Source organism: Macaca fascicularis, chromosome 7 (assembly GCF_037993035.2).
Source record: "Macaca fascicularis isolate 582-1 chromosome 7, T2T-MFA8v1.1".
In the NCBI taxonomy this organism is placed as follows: domain Eukaryota; kingdom Metazoa; phylum Chordata; class Mammalia; order Primates; family Cercopithecidae; genus Macaca; species Macaca fascicularis.
In genome coordinates, this window is record NC_088381.1 from 47581212 (window position 1) to 47600478 (window position 19267).

At 45.3% G+C, this 19267-nt stretch overlaps 1 pseudogene; it reads left to right on the forward strand.

Annotated features, from left to right (window-relative positions):
- Positions 1-2139: 2139 nt before the first annotated feature.
- On the forward strand, positions 2140-12816 carry LOC107130153 (large ribosomal subunit protein eL29 pseudogene; annotated as a pseudogene).
- The last annotated feature ends 6451 nt before the right edge of the window (positions 12817-19267 follow it).

Here is a 19267-nt window from a genome sequence, read left to right on the forward strand (position 1 = left end):
TCACTTAAGCAATGTGAAGAGCAGAAGTTGAATATTTTAGCAGCAAATCCTCTATACCAGCAAATGCTCAGTCCACTGATATGGAAACCACAGGTTCATCTAAATGATGGAGAAGTCTGTATAATGATGTTTCCTTCAACAAGGCCTTACGGGATCCAGCAAGTCTTTGAGGTCACGTATGCTCATCTTCCTGGCATCTGTCCTATGCGCATAACACATCTGCAACTGACTGGCTCAGTTCAAACCTAAGGCTAGCAAATTCAGAGCCAAGGGACCAGTTAGTCTGTGTTTCTCATTCTGTAGCCACATCTTAGCCTATTCCCATTCTACTTTACGTATAACTTCTATCCATTGCTAAACATTCTCCGCTGACTTTACTGCCGGGCACAAATCTTTCTTTGGCCATTTCAGCCTATGGGCGTTTTTCTTCCTGTAAACTTGCATCACATTTTCTCTGTCACTCACCTGATTTTTGATAATATTTGGTTTGAGATTGACTTCACTGGATCTTATTTCCCCTCCAAGTTACTTGCTGTCATCAGGAAGCATACTGAAATCTTTGGCATCTTTTATTTATTCTTTTAGAAACTTAGACTCACCTCTGTTCTTGGTATAGATGTTTAGTTATTATGTAACTATTATACTAAGCATATAATAATATATACAATATAGACATATAATCATATATGGACATGATCATAGCATGTTTAAAGTTTTGAGGTGAAATGCCATCCTAATCAGGATTGGTTTCATTCTGAAGAAATTTCTTAATGATTGAGGAATAGAGGTGAGGAAGGTATAGAAGAACAGGCTAAGGTCATATCTCACCTGTACAATACAACTCACTCACTTCTTTCATATATTAAGGTTAAATTTCAAAGAATCATATAGTATAGAATGACAGCATGCTGGTTATCAATTTATCACTTCTCATCTTCACACCCCTCTTCAGTTCCCCTGCTTGTGATACTGGTGCTGGATCCCAGAAACGTGTCTCTTCACCTGATGGCATAATGCTAAGCTTTGTCGGTGGAGGGTTCTGGAGGGACACTGCAGGAAAAAGGGGTCTCTCTTCCTGGTTCTCAGGTGCTTTCTTTTCTTCTTCCTACAGTGGCTCCCCTGTGGTCAAAGGTGGGACTCACCCCCAGCAAGTTTCACTTTAACCCCACAGGCAGCTTCTGGCAAGTTCCATAAGTGTCCTGGCTGGCTTCTCAGCACTCCCATGTGCAGCTTCTCAACAATATTTTCTTTTTCTTTTCTTTTCTTTTTTTTTGAGACAGAGTCTTGCTCTGTCACCCAGGCTGAAGTGCAGTGACACGATCTCGGCTCACTGCAAGCTCTGCCTTCGGGGTTCACACCATTCTCCTACCTCAGCCTCCCGAGTAGCTGGGACTACAGGCGCCGGCCACCCCGCCCGGCTAATTTTTTTGTAGTTTTAGTAGAGACGGGGTTTCACCATGTTAGCCAGGATGGTCTCGATCTCCTGACCTTTCAACAAGATTTTCTAGCACCCAGTGGATGCCTGCTTGCCTGCCAACCCCAGTCTGTCGCACCCAGCAACTCCCTCCGCCATTCGTTGGTGACAGCTCTACCTTCTCTGTAAGGTGTCTGTCTCTGCGTAGCGGTGGAGACTCTCCAAATTTGTCCCTTTCTTGGGTTCCCTGTTTCAGCCCTAGGGGGGACCCTAAGCTGCTCCCTCTATCTGTATTCCTGTATTCTTCAGAGTTCACTTTACACTTTAACAGCTGACTCCCTGCTATTAGTTAATATTTTTTTTCTTTTTTTTTTTCTTTTTTTTCTTTTTTGAGATGGAGTCTCGCTCCATCGCCCAGGCTGGAGTGCAATGGCGCGATCTTGGCTCACTGCAACCTCTGCCTCCAGGTTTCAAGCCATTCTCTTGCCTCAGCCTCTGAGTAGCTGGGATTACAGGCGTGCACCACCATGCCCAGCCAATTTTTGTATTTTTAGTAGAGACGGGGTTTCACCATGTTGGTCAGGCTGGTCTTGAATTCCTGACCTCGTGATCCACCCACCTCAGCCTCCCAAAGTGCTGGGATAACAGGCATAAGCCACCACGCCCGGCCCTAGTTAATAATTTTTTGTGTTAAACTTTTGTTCCAAATACTGTGTGATTTCTTTCTCCTAACCGGACCCTGAAGGATACAGAGAGAATCAAAAGGAACCATTTTCTACAATTCCATCACTTTACAGGTGAGGAGATTGAACCAGAGGGACAGGGAGAGGGACCGGAAAAGCAAATGTCTTGCCTTTCACACAGTGAGAGGTAAAATTAGAGGTGGAAGCCATATCACCTAGTAGACAATATCAGTAGTGACTACACTGTACTCACCCAGCTCAATGACTGGAATATAAGAAGGGTTGCATAGACATGTGTTGAGTGAGTGAATTAATGAATTATGGCTCTGAGGGCAAGGCTTGGTTGGGGAAGTTCAGGGAAGAGGAAGTATAAAGGTGTAGACTCTTTCATAATGATAAAGTAAGTTATCAGTGAGTTAAGAAAACTATGCAGGAGAGACCAAGATCCCTTGGCAGATAATTTGCCAGTTACTTCTTAATGGAACAGACTAACCCAGCAGCTTGACTTCAGCCTATAGATGATCTGGTGATTTGGGGTTGATTTTTTTTTTCTCTTTTTTCTGAGACAGAGTTTCGCTCTTGTTGCCCTAGCTGGAGTGCAATGGCACGATCTCGGCTCACTGCAACCTCTGCCTCCCGGGTTCAAGAGATTCTCCTGTCTCAGCCTCCTAAGTAGCTGAGATTACAGGTGCCTGACACCACACCCGGCTAATTTTTTGTAATTTTAGTAGAGACGGGGTTTCACTGTGTTAGCCAGGATGGTCTCGATCTCCTGACCTCAGGTAATCCACCCACCTTGGCCTCCCAAAGTGCTGGGATTACAGGCATGAGCCACTGTGCAATCCCCCCATTGACTTTTCAGATCACCCAGGCTGCCCAAATATTTACCAGATGGAGGCGGCTTCCCTGGAAGGGTCCCCAACCTAATTGGTTTGTGGCATCCAAGAGGAGGCAGCTCGGCCTGGCGTGGCCAACATGGTGAAACCCCATCTCCACTAAAACTACAAAAAATTAGCTGGGCATGGTGGCGGGCACCTGTAATCCCAGCTACTTGGGAGGCTGAGGCAGGAAAATCGCTTGAGCCCAGAAGGCGGGGGTTGCGGTGAGCTGAGTTCGTGCCACTGCACTCCAGCCTGGGCAACAAGAGCGAAACTCTGTCTCAAAAAAAAAAGAGGAGGCAGTTCTCTGTTGTGGCCAAAAATAAAAAATCAATGGCAATAAAGGAGGCCTCTCCAGAATTGACCCCATCTCCGACCCACTCTCTTGAGATCCCCACAACCCACAAAGCAGTGGTTTGGATTTTGTAATTAGCAGTTTGTCTTTAACAACGATGGTTTTAGCATGGCGGGTGCCAATACAGATTCTCTGAAGCATTGGCCAGGACCCAGGAGTTGCTCCTAATTTCTGATTAAGGCATGTTCAGATAGTAAGAGAAGAAAGACCAGTCTAGCATTTTAATTAGAACAGGGTGATGTGATGGATTTGGCTTGGGCAAACTCCTTTTAGATAAATTGTTTTGACAAGTTCAAGAAAAAGGAGGGGATTCTAGGAGTAACAAGATCAAGTGGAAAGAACACTAGCCCTGAAGTCCAGCTCTCAGAGGTCAAGTCCAGCTCTGCTACTGACTGATTGTATGATCCTGGCCAACTCACTTCACTATTGGAGCATCAGTGCTCTCTTCTGTGAAAGTTTCACCTAAACAATTTCTGGACCCCAGCAACATCTTAAGAGATTATGGGATTCAGGGCACATCTCCTCTTCATCCACTGCTACCTTCAAAAAATTGACTTCTGTATGTTTCAGAGTAAATGCTATTCTTTAAGAGTAAGGGTTTCGCAGCCAGGTGCATTGCCTCACACCTGTAATCCCAGCACTTTGGGAGGCTGAGGGGGTGGATCACCTGAGGTCAGGGGTTTAAGACCAGCTGGCCAACATGGCAAAACCTTGTCTCTACTAAAAATACAAAAATTAGCCGGGCCTGGTGGCGGGTGCCTGTAATCCCAGCTACTCGAGAGGCTGAGGCAGGAGAATCACTTGAACCCAGGAGGCAGAGGTTGCAGTGAGCTGAGATCACTCCACTGCACTCCAGCCTGGGCGACAAGAGCAAGACTCCGTCTCAAAAAAAAAAAAAAAAAAAAAAAAAGTAAGGGTTTCACTTTGTGCCTATCTCAGAGCAAATGACCGAAAGTGTTTCTCTTATGCATGTATTCGTTCAGTTATTCTCTGAGCCCCTCCAGGGCTTGAAAGAAGTGCCTGAGAACTAATCTTTTTTCAGGCTCACACACTCAAACCCCTCCTCTACATATTTTTCCGGCTCAGCGGCATACTCTAACTCCTCCTTTTCTGTACTCACAGCAGTCAGCATCTGTTCAACTCATTTCCTAATCTATCCCATAATCTCTCTTTCAGTCTAGAGTTTAGCCATTAAATTGTTACCTCATTTCTCAAAGTCATTTGCCATATCTCTAATCAGATGTGAGATCTGAAGGGCGGAAACTGGACCCTGCACTTTCTACCTCCCACAGGATCTAAGTCGGTGTCCTCCTCATGGGTAGTCCTCAATTAATGGTCCTTAACGGGTGGGTCCATTAGCATTGTGGGTGTACAAAGGCATGTAAGTGGACGATCCTGTCCTCAGGAAAGATTCAGTGTAATTAAGGGAGACAGTGCGACCTGAAGAGTTAGGTGACAGTTGCAAGCAACATTGCCAGGCCTGTGATTCATTGTCAATAAATGCAATAGGTCAGTGGTTCCCAACCTTTGGACCCTGGAGCTCTTGTAAACTACGGGTTATGCTAAGCATCACAAATCCTTCTATCTGTAAGATGACTCAGACATGTCTCAGATGGTAGTCCCCTCCCCCCTTACCTATGGTTTGGCTTTCTGACATTTGTTACCCGTAGTCAGCCAAGGTTCAAAAGTATGAAACGGGAAATTCCAGAAATAACCTTTTGATGAGTTTTAAAATGTGAACTGTCCCACTTTATCCAGCCTGGGATGTGGACCCTCCCTGTGTTCAGTGGATCCACACTGCAGACGCTACCTGCTCATTAGTCACTAGGTAGCCATCTCTGTTATAGGACGACTGTCACGGTGTCATGGTGCTTGTGTTCAAGTGACTCTTATTTTACAGGATAACAAGACCTTGAATAACGTTGTTCTTTTTTTTTTTTTTTTTAGTTGGAGTCTTGCTCTGTCGCCCAGGCTGGAGTTCTGGAGTTCAGTGGCTTGATCTCGGCTCACTTCAACCTCCGCCTCCCGGGTTCCAGCAATTCTCCTACCTCAGCCCCTGGAGCAGTTGGAATTTACAGGCACGTACCACCACACCCGGCTAATTTTTGTATTTTTAGTAGAGACCCCTGTCTCAAACTCCTGACCTCAAGTGCTCTGCCTGCCTCAGCCTCTAAGTGCTGGGATTACAGGCATGAGCCACTGCGCCCAGCCTGTTACAATGTTGATAAGAAAAAAAAATCTATTCCTGGCTGAGGCCGACATCTGTGTGGAGTTTGCTTGTTCTCCTCATGTCTGCGTGGGTTTCCTCCCACATCCCAAAGATATGCACATGAGGTGAATTTGCATGTCTACCTCATCTCAGGATGAGTGAGCGTGGGTGTGAGTGTGGGTGTGGGTGCACCCTGTGAGATAATGGCACCCTCTCCCGGGTAGGTTCCCACCTTGCACCCTGAGCTGCTGGTACAGGCTCCAGCTACCCATGACTCTGAACTGCAATAAAAAGGTAAATAATTATCTTACTTGCTTTTAATAATCTTTCTTAAATACATGCATAGCTCACATTTATTGTAAGGTTTAATATGAGTAGTTTGGCTTATAGTTAGAAGTTTAGTGATAGTTTTGTCACCAGAAATATGCTGAGGGAACTGAACTATTGTTTGTATCATTAACCTATGGTAAAATTGATTTCTTCATATGTTGTTTCACTTAAAGTCCCAGTTTCTTTCTTTCTTTTTTTTTGAGATGGAGTTTTGTTCTTGTTGCCCAGCCTGGAGTGCAGTGACACAATCTCAGCTCACCACAACCTCCGCCTCCCGGGTTCAAGCGATTCTCCTGCCTCAGCCCCCCGAGTAGCTGGGATTACAGGCATGTGCCACCATGCCTGTAATTTTGTATTTTTAGTAGAGAAGGGGTTTCTCCATGTTGGCCAGGCTGGTCTTGAACTCCTGACCTCAGGTGATCCACCCGTCTCGTCCTCCCGAAGTGCTGAGATTACAGGCATAAGCCACGGCACCCGGCCTAAAGTCCTAGTTTTGGAGAACCTACTGATGATGTTAAGTGAGGCCTTACTGCACTTAATGGCCCCAAAGCATAAAGAGTAGTGGTGCTGGCAATTTGGGTATGCCAAAGAGAAGCCATCAAGTGTTCCTTTGAGCGAAAAGATAAAAGTTCTCCACTTAATAAGGAAAGAAAAGATATTGCATGATGAGGTTGTTTAAATCTATGATAAAGGCCAGGAATGGTGGCACACATCTGTAATCCCAGCACTTTGGGAGGCCAAAGCAGGTGGATCACTTGAGGCCAGGAGTTCGAGACTAGCCTGGCCAACATGGCAAAACCCTATCTCTACTAAAAATACAAACAAATTTAGCCGGGTGTGGTGGTGCATACCTGTAATCCCAGCTGCTCAGGAGGCAGAGGCAAGAGAATCGCTTGAACCTAAGAAGCAGAGGTTGTAGTGAGCCCAGATTGCGCCTCTTACCCCAGCCTGGGTGACAGATCAAGACTCTGTCTAAAAAAAAAATAAAGAAAGAAAGAAAAAAAAAGAAAAAAGCTATGATAAGGAGTTTGTACTAGTTTTGCTGTCACACCTCAAACTGCAAAAGTTACTGCCACAGTGTGTGGTAAGTGCCTAGTTAAGATGGAAAAGGCATTAATTTTTGTGGGTGGAAGATATGTACAGAACATGTTTCAACTGATGGCAATTAGGTTTATCCAAGGTTTCAGGCATCCATGAAGGGTCCTGGAGTGTGTCTGCCACAGATAATGAGGGGACTATTGTACTTATTTTTCAAATATATGTTGTGATTGGCAAAATATATAGCCTTATAAAAGCCTAGAATTTCATGCTATCCTTTGTTCATCATGAACTTTTAAGACAGATACTACTCTTCCCATCCCAGGAGCTTTAAAGCTGTGAGTTATAATGCCAACATGGCCAATTCCACGAACCATACCACACGCAACCAGTCCCCCAAATGGCAAAAAAGTGGCATCAAGAAACCCTGATCACAAATATATGAATCTCTTAAGGGGGTGGACCTCAAGTTCCTGAGGAACATGCGCTTTGAAGCACAACAAGAAGGGCCTGAAGAAGAGGCAGGCCAGCAATGCCAAGGCCATGCGTGCGAGAGCCAAGGCTATTGAGGCCCTCGTAAAACCCAAGGAGGTTAAGCCCGAGATCGCAAAGGGTGTCATCTGCAAGTCCCATCAACTTGCCTGCAGTGCCCACCCCAAGCTTGGAAAGCGTGCTCATGCCCACATTGCCAGGAGTCTCAGGCTCTGCTGACCAAAGGCCAAGGCTCAAAACAAGGCTCAGACCATGGCTTCAGCTCCAGCCTCAGTTCTGGCTCCAGCTCAGGCTCCCAAAGGGGCTCAGGCACCCACGAAGGCTCCCGAGTAGAGGCCTGTGTCTGCCAGAATGAGGACAGAAGGACCGGTGTGACCTCTGGGCTGCTGTCTGCTTGGGGCTGGTGCCCTCCTGTGCTATTTGCATGAATAAATGTGAGGCGGGAAAAATACATACATACATAGATGCTAAAAGAACAATTATTATACAGGTTCTGTGAACATTTTTTTGAAGTTAAAAACCATCATGCTCATAGAGTTTGTTCAAACCACTGGCATAGACAGCTAGAATTTAGAAAGCAAAGTGAACACTTTAGCCTAGGTGGCTCAATAGATTTTTTTTTTTCCCTGCAAAGGATGGGATTTGAACTCAGCTTTGAATAATGATTAAGTTTTTAACAGCAAGGATATGTCTGAGATTCAACCTATTTCAGGTGTCCCAGTGTATATGAAAGGAGAAGGCTTCATACCTACATGTTGTAATTCTCTCCCTGACAGGTCATGATACCTCAAGATCAGCTGAATTGGAGCACAGCTGGATGGAGGCCTCAGGTTAATTAACTTCCTTTGAGAGCATCCAGAAAATTAGCAAAGACATGAGAAACGATTCACCCTAGTAATGCATACCAATCAGCCAGGACACTCTGAAACCTATTAAATCAGATTTTTAATCTTCTAAGCACTGTAGACACCTGTGTGACATCAGCCACACCCTCAAATCTTAAGGGAAGCATGAATACAAGAACACATGTGTACAAGGAATCATGCATAAAAGGATTGTGCCTTCAAATCAACTCAACTGTTTTTATTTGTCATCAAATGTGAATGGAGATATGGAATGCCAAAAACCAGCAGTGAATCACTTCTTGAATAAGTCACCTCATTCTTCTAGACTTTGATTTGATAAAGGGAGGGATTGGACCAAAGAATCTTTAAGGTCTCTTCCTACTAGTATGTTTCTACCTTTTGGATGATGACTATGATGAACAGAGTCATATGTTCCCAAGGAGCTGGCTGGTGCCACTGCTCTAGCCCTGTGTTCTAGAAGTGGACAGAGGATTTGCCTAGGGAGGTGAGCAGAGGAAGCGATGGCTTCCTTATTCGATTTGGAATAAGTCTCAATAGGGCTGTCATTTCCATAACCCTTTCATAAAAGTTGTTTCTCTGCAATAAGTGAAGCTTCACTTTCTCCCTTTTTGACCTGTCCCTTTAGGCTAAAATTTGCCAGTGAACCTGATCGATCTTCCTTCCTTCCTTCCTTCCTTCCTTCCTTCCTTCCTTCCTTCCTTCCTTTCTTTCTTTTTCTTTCTTTCTTTCTTTTTTTCCTTCTTTCTCTGTTTCTTTCTTTCTCTCTCTTTCTCTTTCTTTCTTTCTTTTGTTCATTCATTCATTCATTCTTTATTTCTCTCCTTCCTTCCTTCCTTCTTTCCTTCTTTTTCTTTTTGAACCTGATTTCACTCACATAAGAAATGTTGCCTATTCACGCCCTGCACTGCTGGGAGGAAATCATCTAAGATGATTCCTCTTTCGAAAAATATTTTGGCATGAAAGATCACAATGCTTAAAAATGTTCGTAGCTTTTTATCTGATAATCTTACTTCCAGAAATCAATCTTAAGAAAGTAATTCTAAATGTCATTACAGATTTAGGCATGAGGATGCTCATCACTGAGTTGTGTAACTGCAAAACTGGAAGCAACCTACACTTGCAGAACAGAGGAATGGTGAAGAAGCCATGGCATGTTGAAATGATGAAATATTGTGTTAACAAATGGTGTTCAACAGTTTGAAACAGAGACTTGAAGACCGCTTATTTCAAAAAATGATAAGTCAAGAATATGAGATACAAAATTAGGCTGGGCGCAGTGGCTCACGCCTGTAATTTGGGAGGCCGAGGCCGGCAGATCACCTGAGGTCAAGAGTTCAAGACCAGCCTGGCCAACATGGTGAAACCCCATCTCTACTAAAAATACAAAATTAGCTGGGCATTGTGGCGCATGCCTGTAATCCCAGCTACTCAGGAGGCTGAGGCAGGAGAATCGCTTGAACCTGGGAGGCGAAGGTTGCGGTGAGCTGAGATTGCACCATTGTGCTCCAGCCTGGCTGACAAAAGCAAGACTCCTTCTCAAAAAAACAAACAAGCAAGCAAACAAAATTGATTGTATCTTGTGATTTCAATTCCATAAACAAACAAAATGGATAGAAAAAAGAAATAGACCAAAATGTTAACAGTGGTATTTCCGGATGCTGGGATTCTCTCTTGCTTATATTCATCTAATATTTTTATTAACAAACTTTTATTGTTATCAAAACAAAAATACTGGTCAGGTGCAGTGGCTCCTGCCTGTAATCCCAGCACTTTTGGAGGCCGAGGCAGGCGGATCACCCGAGCTCAGGAGCTTGAGAACAGCTTGGCTAACATGGCAAAACCCTGTCTCCACTAAAAATGCAAAAATTAGGCGGGTGTGGTGGTACACGCCTGTAATCCCGGCTACTTGGGAGTCTGAGACAGGAGAATCCCTTGAACCCATGAGGCAGAAGTTGCAGTGAGCCGAGATCTTGCCACTGCATTCCAGCCTGGGCAACAGAGCGAGACTCCACCTCAAAAAAAAAAAAAAAAAAGAAAGAAAAGAAAGAAAGAAAAGAAAAAAGCAAACTCACAGGGCAGGAGACCCTACCAGGAAGATAATCGTGGGGCTCCCCAGAAGCTCTTCACCTGCATGGGTGGCCCTGAAGAGATGGAACATGTACACACTTATTAGTGGCTCCATGACCTGCCAAAGTGGCCCAGGCGGAAGGTACTCTGCTGTGCTTGTCACTAAATTTAGACTACAGGTGGCAGGAAGGACATAGGAGGAAGGATTAAAGATCCAAGGGGGCGGCTGCTTAGAAAGTTTTGGGAACCTAAATCTGGGTTGTGCTGTTGAGTGGAAACACCAGTTCCAAACATCCCAGCCAGCTGGTGCAGCACTGTTTGTCCTGAGAACTGGAGGTGAACATTCACTTGTCCACACAAATACCCAGCCTGCGCACCACCAGCAGGAGTCTGCTGAGACCAGGAGCCAACCAGGCGGGCAACCCCACTGGAGACTCTCAGGGTGCTCTGCTTGCTCTGTAGGCTGGCTGATCCCAGCTGCTGGGAAGTCAGATCCCACAGGCAGACGTTGCAGGCAGCCTGGACAAAGCCTGGGAAACACATAGGAGATCTTCCCTTCATTCAAACCTCTGGCATAGAGGTGAAGTGTGAGGGCTCTGGAGTGAGAGCCACTATTGTCTTCCAGCTCTTCTACCAACTAGGCTGGAGGATAAGCCTTAGATAAGCTGCTTGATCGCCTCACTTTCCCCAGTTAGCATGGAACCTTGGACCTGACGTATGGTGGATGCTTGACAAATGCTGTCCAATGAAGGACAAAGAGTAGGATAGGGTTGGCCTCATCAAGCAGACCCCTGAGGTAGGTTCACAGGGGCTTCTCCCCTTTGGGAAGAGACACATGGTGTGTCATGGTTCCCTGCTCTCCCACACCCCTTCACCGCTCAACTAAGAGGGAATCCCTTCTATCCATGCAGGCATGTTCTGGCTTTCCTCTTGGTGGGTAGGCACACAGCCACAATCTAGGCCACAATTAGGCGTGGCGCAGTCTTGGCAGGGTTTGGGGCAGCAGAGTCCTCACCATCGGTTGGTGGGGTGGTGGGAGCTGCTTTCTTCCATCTTTCTCACAATCTGGCTTCCTCTAACATATTTCCATCTTAGCCACGATGTTATTATATTATCTTTAAGAATGTAGAAAAACCCTCCCCACCTCATTCCCACCACCCCTACTCTGCCTCTGGTCCCGGGCGATGGAGTTCAGGCTTGAGCCAAATGTAACCAGCCCACAAGGGTCAAGAGGGCCCTAGGGGGCCTTAAACATACAAGGAAAAAATAAGAGCATATCAAGGCCCTCCCAAGGGGCCAACCAAGAGAATGTTGAAGCCCACGCAGAAGTTCTTTAACAATTGAGAGGGGGTGGGAAAGCTTCCCTCGAGGGTGACTGAGAAGAAGGATAAACAGGAAAATCAGCATTCAGAGGAGAGGATGAGGGAATGGAGGCTATCCCCAAACGCCCAGGGTGGGCGGTTACATGAGATCTCACAGTTCACCTACAGCTCTCTCTCATCCTAAATCTCTCTGTGGCCTCTGAAGCAACAAGTTTCTCTACTTTTAACCACTTGAGCAGAGACAGAGGCATGTCAGGCGTGAACCACAGTAACCAGTTCACGATGGAAATTCAAGAAGAGAGGAAAACATCTCACAAATTGCTGCCCGGGCTTTGTGGGTGGAGAGGCTGGGGGAGGGTGGGGACAGGAGAAGGGGTTTATCCACCAGCTGATCAAGCCTACCAGCAGCAATTGCTCCGGATGTTGGGGATTTGGGGGCTTCTTCCCAGGCCAGTGTAGCTAATTTAAGTCATCTGTGTGCTGAAATTCAGTTAAAATGGAGTTTTAGCAGAATTCTTCATGTGGATGCTGTGGTTAAAAAGAAATTCCTTTTCAGTGATGTTTGAACAGTGAGTCAAAATAAGGCCAGTAATAAGCTAGTGATGAGTAAGTCCAGGACAGAGCAAGACCTGGGTGGAGAGGATATTTACGTGGAGCACACGGGCCAACGTAGAAGGGAAATGATTCCTTCTCCAGGTCTCTCAGCAGGAGGTGGCCTCCTGCTCTCCTCCCACCCACCCCTGTTCTATAGGGATTATTGTTTCCTTATAGAATTCTTGAGCCTGATTGAACTTCAATGATCATAGGCAAGGATCTGTCTTTTTCAAGATAAAGTTTCTTTTATTGCTTTTTCTTATTAAAAAGTACCACCGCTCCACAGGCACGGTGGCTCATGACTGTAATCCCAGCATTTTGGGAGGTTGAGGTAGGTGGATCACTTGAGGTCAGGAATTCGAGACCAGCCTGGCCAATGTGGTAAAAGCCCATCTCTATTAATAAAACAAAAAATTAGCCAAGGGTGGTGGTGCACACGTGTAATCCCAGCTACTCAAGAGGAAAGAATCTCTTGAACCTGGGAGGCGAAGGTTGCAGTGAGCTGAGATTGAACCACTGCACTCCAGCCTGGGCTACAAAGCAAGACTTGCTTTCAAAAAAAAAAAAAAAAAAGGGCTACAAAGCAAGACTTGCTTTCAAAAAAAAAAAAAAAAAAAGTATTACTTCTCATTACAGAAAAATCAGAAAATACTAATAAATGTTAAAGTACTCATAATCTCTCTTAAACATCACTATTAATGCCACTTTAGATTATTAGTACACCCTCCTAGGTAAATACATATATATATGTATATATGTAATATATTTGAGTATATATAGCATATATGATACACACACTAATGTACTTTTTTCAAACAAAAACGGGTCCATCCTGTAGTATGGCTTTGTGCTTTATTTCTCCTCTTTTACCTAACATTTTCTGTGGCTGTAGATACATTTGCCAGCATCATTTAATGGCTGCATATTTTCCTACCACCTGAAGTACAAAGTTGATTTAGCCAGTTCCCTGTTGTTGGACGCTTAGGTTGTTGCAACTTTTTCTCAATTATAATTGTTGTAATGAACATCCATGCAGCTAAATCTTTGCATAAATTCTTTTTTTTTTTTTTTCATGCCTCAGGTTTATTTATACAAATAGCACAGGAGGACACCAGCCCCCTGCAGACAGCAGCCCAGGGGGGTCACATCAGTCCTTCTGTCCTCATGTTGGCGGACAGAGATCTCTACTCTGAAGCCTTTGTAGGGGGCCTGGGCACCTTTGGGAGCCTGAGCTGGAACTGAAGCTGGAGCTGCAGCCTGAGCCTTGGTTTGATCCTTGACCTTGGCCTTTGGCTGGCACAGCCTAAGCGCCTTGGCAATGCGGGCACGAGCATGCTTCCCAAGCTTGGGGTGGCCAATGTAGGCAAGCCGATTGAGCTTGCGGCTGACACCCTTTGGGATCTTGGGCTTAACCTCTTTGGGCTTTATGAGGGTCTTGATAGCCTTGGCACGTGCACTCATGGTCTTGGCACTGTTGGCCTGCATCTTCTTTAGGCCCTTCTTGTTGTGCTTCTTGGCAAAGGGCATGTTCCTCAGGAACTTGGAGTCCACCCGCATTTCTATGCCATTTTTGGAACTGGTCGTGTGTGGTGTGGTTCTTGGACTTGGCCATGTCTGCACTGTAAGCCACGGCTCCCAAAGCTCCTAGAACCGGAAGAGCTTGCATAAATTCTTAACCCCTTCATTGGATAAATTCCCAGAAGTTAAATTGCTGAAGCTCCTTCATATTTGTATGTTGGGAAAAATAAACCCAGATATTGGCCTAAAATACTGAATTAACACTAAAAGGTTCCCAGCCTTCAGTGGAGAGTTGGACAACCCATGCCAGTGAGCTCCAGAGGCCGTGCTGTTTGCTCTGTACAAGGAAGAGACTCTCCATCCTCATGTGACTATTGGAGATTCCAGCTATGAGAATGGAAGCCACAATTATAACTTCTTGTAAAAGCAAGGGCTCTTCATTAAAAGCCATCTATGGGAGTTATCCATCTTCTGGAGCCTCAAGTGTGGGATACTTTGGAATGCATGTATGTGTATCAGACCTGTCATACTTACCTACCTTTAGCATGTGTGGACATTGCATCCTTCTTTCTCTTCTCTTTGCATACCTTCTTCTCTGCTGGCCACAGGTGAATTGGAATACAAATGGTTTTTGAAATTCTATAGGAATGTCCTGGCCCATTATCAAATAGTGCCTGCTTCTCACTTAACATCTCTGCCCTGAGGGTATTTGGAGTGCAATTCAAAGGCCTCAGAACAGAAGTACAAATTGTCATATCCAGTAGAAAGCAGATCAAAGCTGCATGAGGTGGCTCACACTTGTAATCCCAGCACTTTGAGAGGCTGAGGCAGGCAGATCACTTGAGGTCAGGAGTGCGAGACTAGCCTGGCCAACGGTGAAACCCTCTCTCTATTAAAAATATAAAACTTAGCCGGGCATGGCGGCAGGCACCTATAATCTCAGCTACTCGGGAGGGTGAGGCATGAGAATCTCTTGAACCCAGGAGGCGGAGGTTGCAGTGGTGAGCCGAGATTGTGCCACTGCACTCCCAGCCTCCAGCCTGGGTGACAGAGTGAGACTCTGTCTCCCGGAAAAAAAAAAAAAAGTAGAAAGCAGATCGAGATCCCCACCCCCAACCCCAACCCCACCTTAGAAATACAATTTAAACTGAATCAGCTTGTGACTAAATCTGTAAGCTAATAATCCTCCCCCAAGGAGAATGGCGGCTGGGTGAGTTGCTGGGGCAGGTAAGGAATTGTAGAGGAATACAAGTGGGGCTGTAGAGGAAAGAGGAAGGTGTGCATTGAAGTTGAGAGTTGGCTTGGGAGTGAGGAAGCTGGGCTCCAGTTCTGCCAGCGATGTAAGGTGCGTCTTTGAGGAAGTTGCCTCCCTACTCTGCTCCTGTTTCTTCATCATTTAACCAGGCACTACCATCCCGTCCTGTTCTCACTACTTTGATCTTTTCCTCACTCATTTAATAATTTTCTAGTAACGTGGTTCAGAGCATTGTTTCATGACTTTTGACAGTCTTTTACACTTTCTGAATCTTGTAGATGGGCTGCCCAGTAACTGATCGCATCTGAATGCCTTGGAGAGTTAGCAAGTCAATCTTTGACTTTCGCTATTGTCAAAGCCCTTCAGTTTCCAAAAGCCTCTCGGATAGCAACAAGCTCTTGTTTATAGGTGACCATGCTCCCTTGCTTTTAAAGCCTGGAACATGGGGGCCTCCAGGAGCTAGGAATGTCCACCTCATATATACCTGGAGAATTCTCCCACTTCTACTCACTTTCTGCAAGGCTTTGGCCAGCAGGAACTACAGAGTTGGCAGATAGATTTCATCCAGCATGCCAGCCTAATCAAGCGGTGGCAGCTGCCTCAATGGTCCTACTGAAAAGCACTCTAAGGCCACTTCCATTCTCAGCCAGAAAGATTCCCATGTCTGCCACCAGCAAGAAACATGGGGAGGAGGTGCCATTACTGCCATTTCTGATCTTCCTGACCTAGTTTATGAGAATCAATAAATTTGCAAGTCCTAGCTTTCCAATAGGTTCCTGTGCTTCAGGGCGGGGATGCAGAAAATCATCCCTCTTAGGGAAGGTGAGCTTGAGCAGAAGGTGACCAGTGCTGTAAAAGGAGGTGTGCGTCTCACCCAAAACCATCTAGCAGCATGGAGGTGAGGTGTCTCCTCTCACCTGGACACTGCATTTTCTCAAACTGTGTTTTACTCTTGGGTGGTGGCTTATCCTCTCCAAGCCTTCTCTGGATGTTAATTTTAACTTTTCTCCTCTTTTATTTTGAGTAGGTAAGGTGAGAATCACAGTGAAAGTGGCCTTGAGCCTCTGTTTTCCAGCAGGAGAAACTGGCTGGACCACTGTGGGCTGGAAGTTGGGACTTCAAACACAATCCATTATTTTCTGGAAGGAAAAGGTTTAGAAGCTAGCACCAAGGGAAGGGTTTGATGTGTTCTCCTCATTCTTTTGATATGAGTGGAAAGTAAAAGAAGTGTGGGGTGGTTATTAGAGGAACTCTAACGTGGGGAGCAGAAAACTCCAGAAAAGTTGGTTGGTTCGTTTTGAGACAGAGTCTTGCTCTGTCGCCAGGCTGGAGTGCAGTAGTGCAATATTGGCTCACTGCAACCTCCGTCTCCCGGGTTCAACCAGTTCTCCCTGCCTCAGCCTCCAGAGTAGGTGGGATTACGGGCGCCCGCCACCACACCCGGCTAATTTTTGTATTTTTTATTAGATACGGGGTTTCGCCATGTTGGCCATGCTGGTCTCGAGCTCCTGATCTCATATGATCCACCTGCCTCGGCCTCCCAATGTGCTGGGATTACAGGCATGAGCCACTGCTCCCGGCTTCCAGAAGGGTTTTGAAAGCAGGCTTCTTAGAACTGGAGCTAGCATGCATCTGTGTTCATGGCAGTGTGGTCCACAGGGCAAACCAAGGCATGGAATCAGGAAGCCAGAGCTCTATCTTCAGCCTTGTCACCCATTGCAGAAGTCAATTCGCCTGTCTGGACCTCAGTTTCCCCATCAGTTAAAACATGCCCTGCCCACCTCAGTTTTGGGGATAATCTGATAGAGAAAGGATGTGAACACTTCTTTAAAAAAAATAGCTAAAGAGCTATATAAATGGAAGGCATGATTGTTTGTTTTCCTAAGTGAAGCTGTGTCTTTGCCATCACTGCTGGAGAGGCTGTTTGGATCATAAGTATTTGGCCTCTGAACTTTCATTCTGGACTGGAGCAGCTGTGGGTGGCAGGAATGCAGAGAGGGAGGAAATATCAGAGTTTGCAAGCCTGGGCCTCAGTCTCAGAGTTGGCCAAGATTCTAGGGGAAAAAATAATCTCAAGTAGCTCTTTGTGGTCATGAAGGATACACTTATGCAATTGTTTTCAATATTTTAAGAGTCTGAAGAAAAGCTTTAAGGGACACTTATCCCAATGGAAAGCAATAGAGTTACTCATTCAACCTAGATTGAACAAATCTGCATAAAATAGCGAATAGAAAAAATTATCTAAACAATTCAACACTCCTCTTTTTTCTGGCACATACACATACATAAACAAGAGGATTATTTCATCCACAGTGATTCCGCTAGGGTGTTTGGTGTGTTCTTCTTCCCCCTTTCCAACAAGTTAGAGCCTTTCCATTCTTCAAAGTTCTTCGCAATTGCTTTGTCTTTTTATACTCAGTGCCAAGCACAGTATAGTAGGTACTCAGTAAGTTTCTGATAAATGAAATACCACCCTGTCTGGGGTATATCATGACCATAATGGCTCCCAGTGAATCATGCCTCTCTCAATCCATGTGCTTATGGAGTCCCTTTCACACTGACTCTGGGCTCCACCACGTAACTTGCTTTGGCCAATTGGACCTTAGCAAACACATTATAAGCAAGAACTTGAAATGTGCTTATACACTGAAACATAAATACCATATGAAGAAGTCTAAGTGAGCCTGCTGCAGATACCTGGCCCAGTCAACAGCCAGCTCTAATGACAGGTCATGTGACTGAGGCCATGTTAGAGCGTCCAGTCCTCATCAAACCACCAAATGATTGCAGCCAAAGTCAGCAGAATTGCCCAGCTAAGCCCAGCCCAAATTGCTGACCTTTAAAATCATGAACAAGTAAAATTGTAGTCTTAAGCCACTGAATTTTCATGTGTTATGCAGTAATATATCACTGGGATGCCACTTCTTTTTAGAAAATTAATAGAAACCTTTAAGTGAGAAATAGTAAATATTATGTTACAGCTAATCTATCAACTTTGGTAGTGTTTTCTTGGACGACTGTCATAAGAAGAATTTGAAGGCTAAATTAATGGAAAAGAAAGCCAGCCAGCCGCAATGGCTCACTCCTGTAATCCCAGCACTTTGGGAGGCTGAGGCAGGTTGATCACCTGAGGTCAGGAGTTCGAGACCAGCCTGGCCAAGATGGTGAAACCCCATCTCTATTAAAAATACAAAAATTAGCTGAGCATGGTGGTGCACACCTGTAGTCCCAGCTGCTCGAGGCTGAGGCAGGAGAATCACTTGAATCTGGGAGGCAGAGGTTGCAGTGATCTGAGATCAAGCCACTGCACTCCAGCCTGGGTGACAGAGTGAGGCTCCATATAAAAACAATAACAATAACAAAAACAACAAATAAACAAGCAAAACAAATGGAAAAGAAAGTCAAATTCATTAGTGGTGTGTGCAAAGAACATGGACAGGAGTGGAGACAATATATATGCTATATATTTGCCATTCTTGTTCCATATTATCAATCACAGGTCAATGAATTTACAAAGCAGGACTATTTTTTTTTTGTTTTTTTGTTTTTTTGTTTTTTTGAGATGGAGTTTCGCTCGTGTTGCCCAGGCTGAAGTGCAATGACGCATTCTCAGCTCACTGCAATCTCTACCTTCCAGGTTCAAACGATTCTCCTGCCTCAGCCTCCCAAGTAGCTGGGATTACAGGCACCTACCACCATGCCTGGCTCTTTTTTTTTTTTTTTTTTTGTGACGGAGTCTGGCTCTGTCGCTCAGGCTAGAGTGCAGTGGCACGATCTCGGCTCACTGCAGCTTCCGCCTCCCAGGTTCACGCCATTCTCCTGCCTCAGCCCCCCGAGTAGCTGGGACTAGAGGCACCCACCACCACGCCCAGCTAATTTTTTATATTTTTAGTAGAGACAGGGTTTCACCATGTTAGCCCAGATAGTCTCGATCTCCTGACCTCGTGATCCACCCGCCTCAGCCTCCCAATCATTTTTGTATTTTTAGTAGAGAGGGGGTTTCACCACATTGGCCAGGCTGGTCTCAAACTCCTGACCTCAGGTGATCCACCCACCTCAGCCTCCCAAAGTCCTGAGATTACAGGTATGAACCACCGCACCAGGCCAAAAAAGCAGAACTATTCAAGTTGAATGTTAGGTGGGCCAACTGGCAAGGAATTTTCCCAGTGAGTTAGGTCACATTTTCCAGGAACAGTGACAGTGAAGGCAGAACACTTTGAGTAGACACAACCAAGCATTATTTACG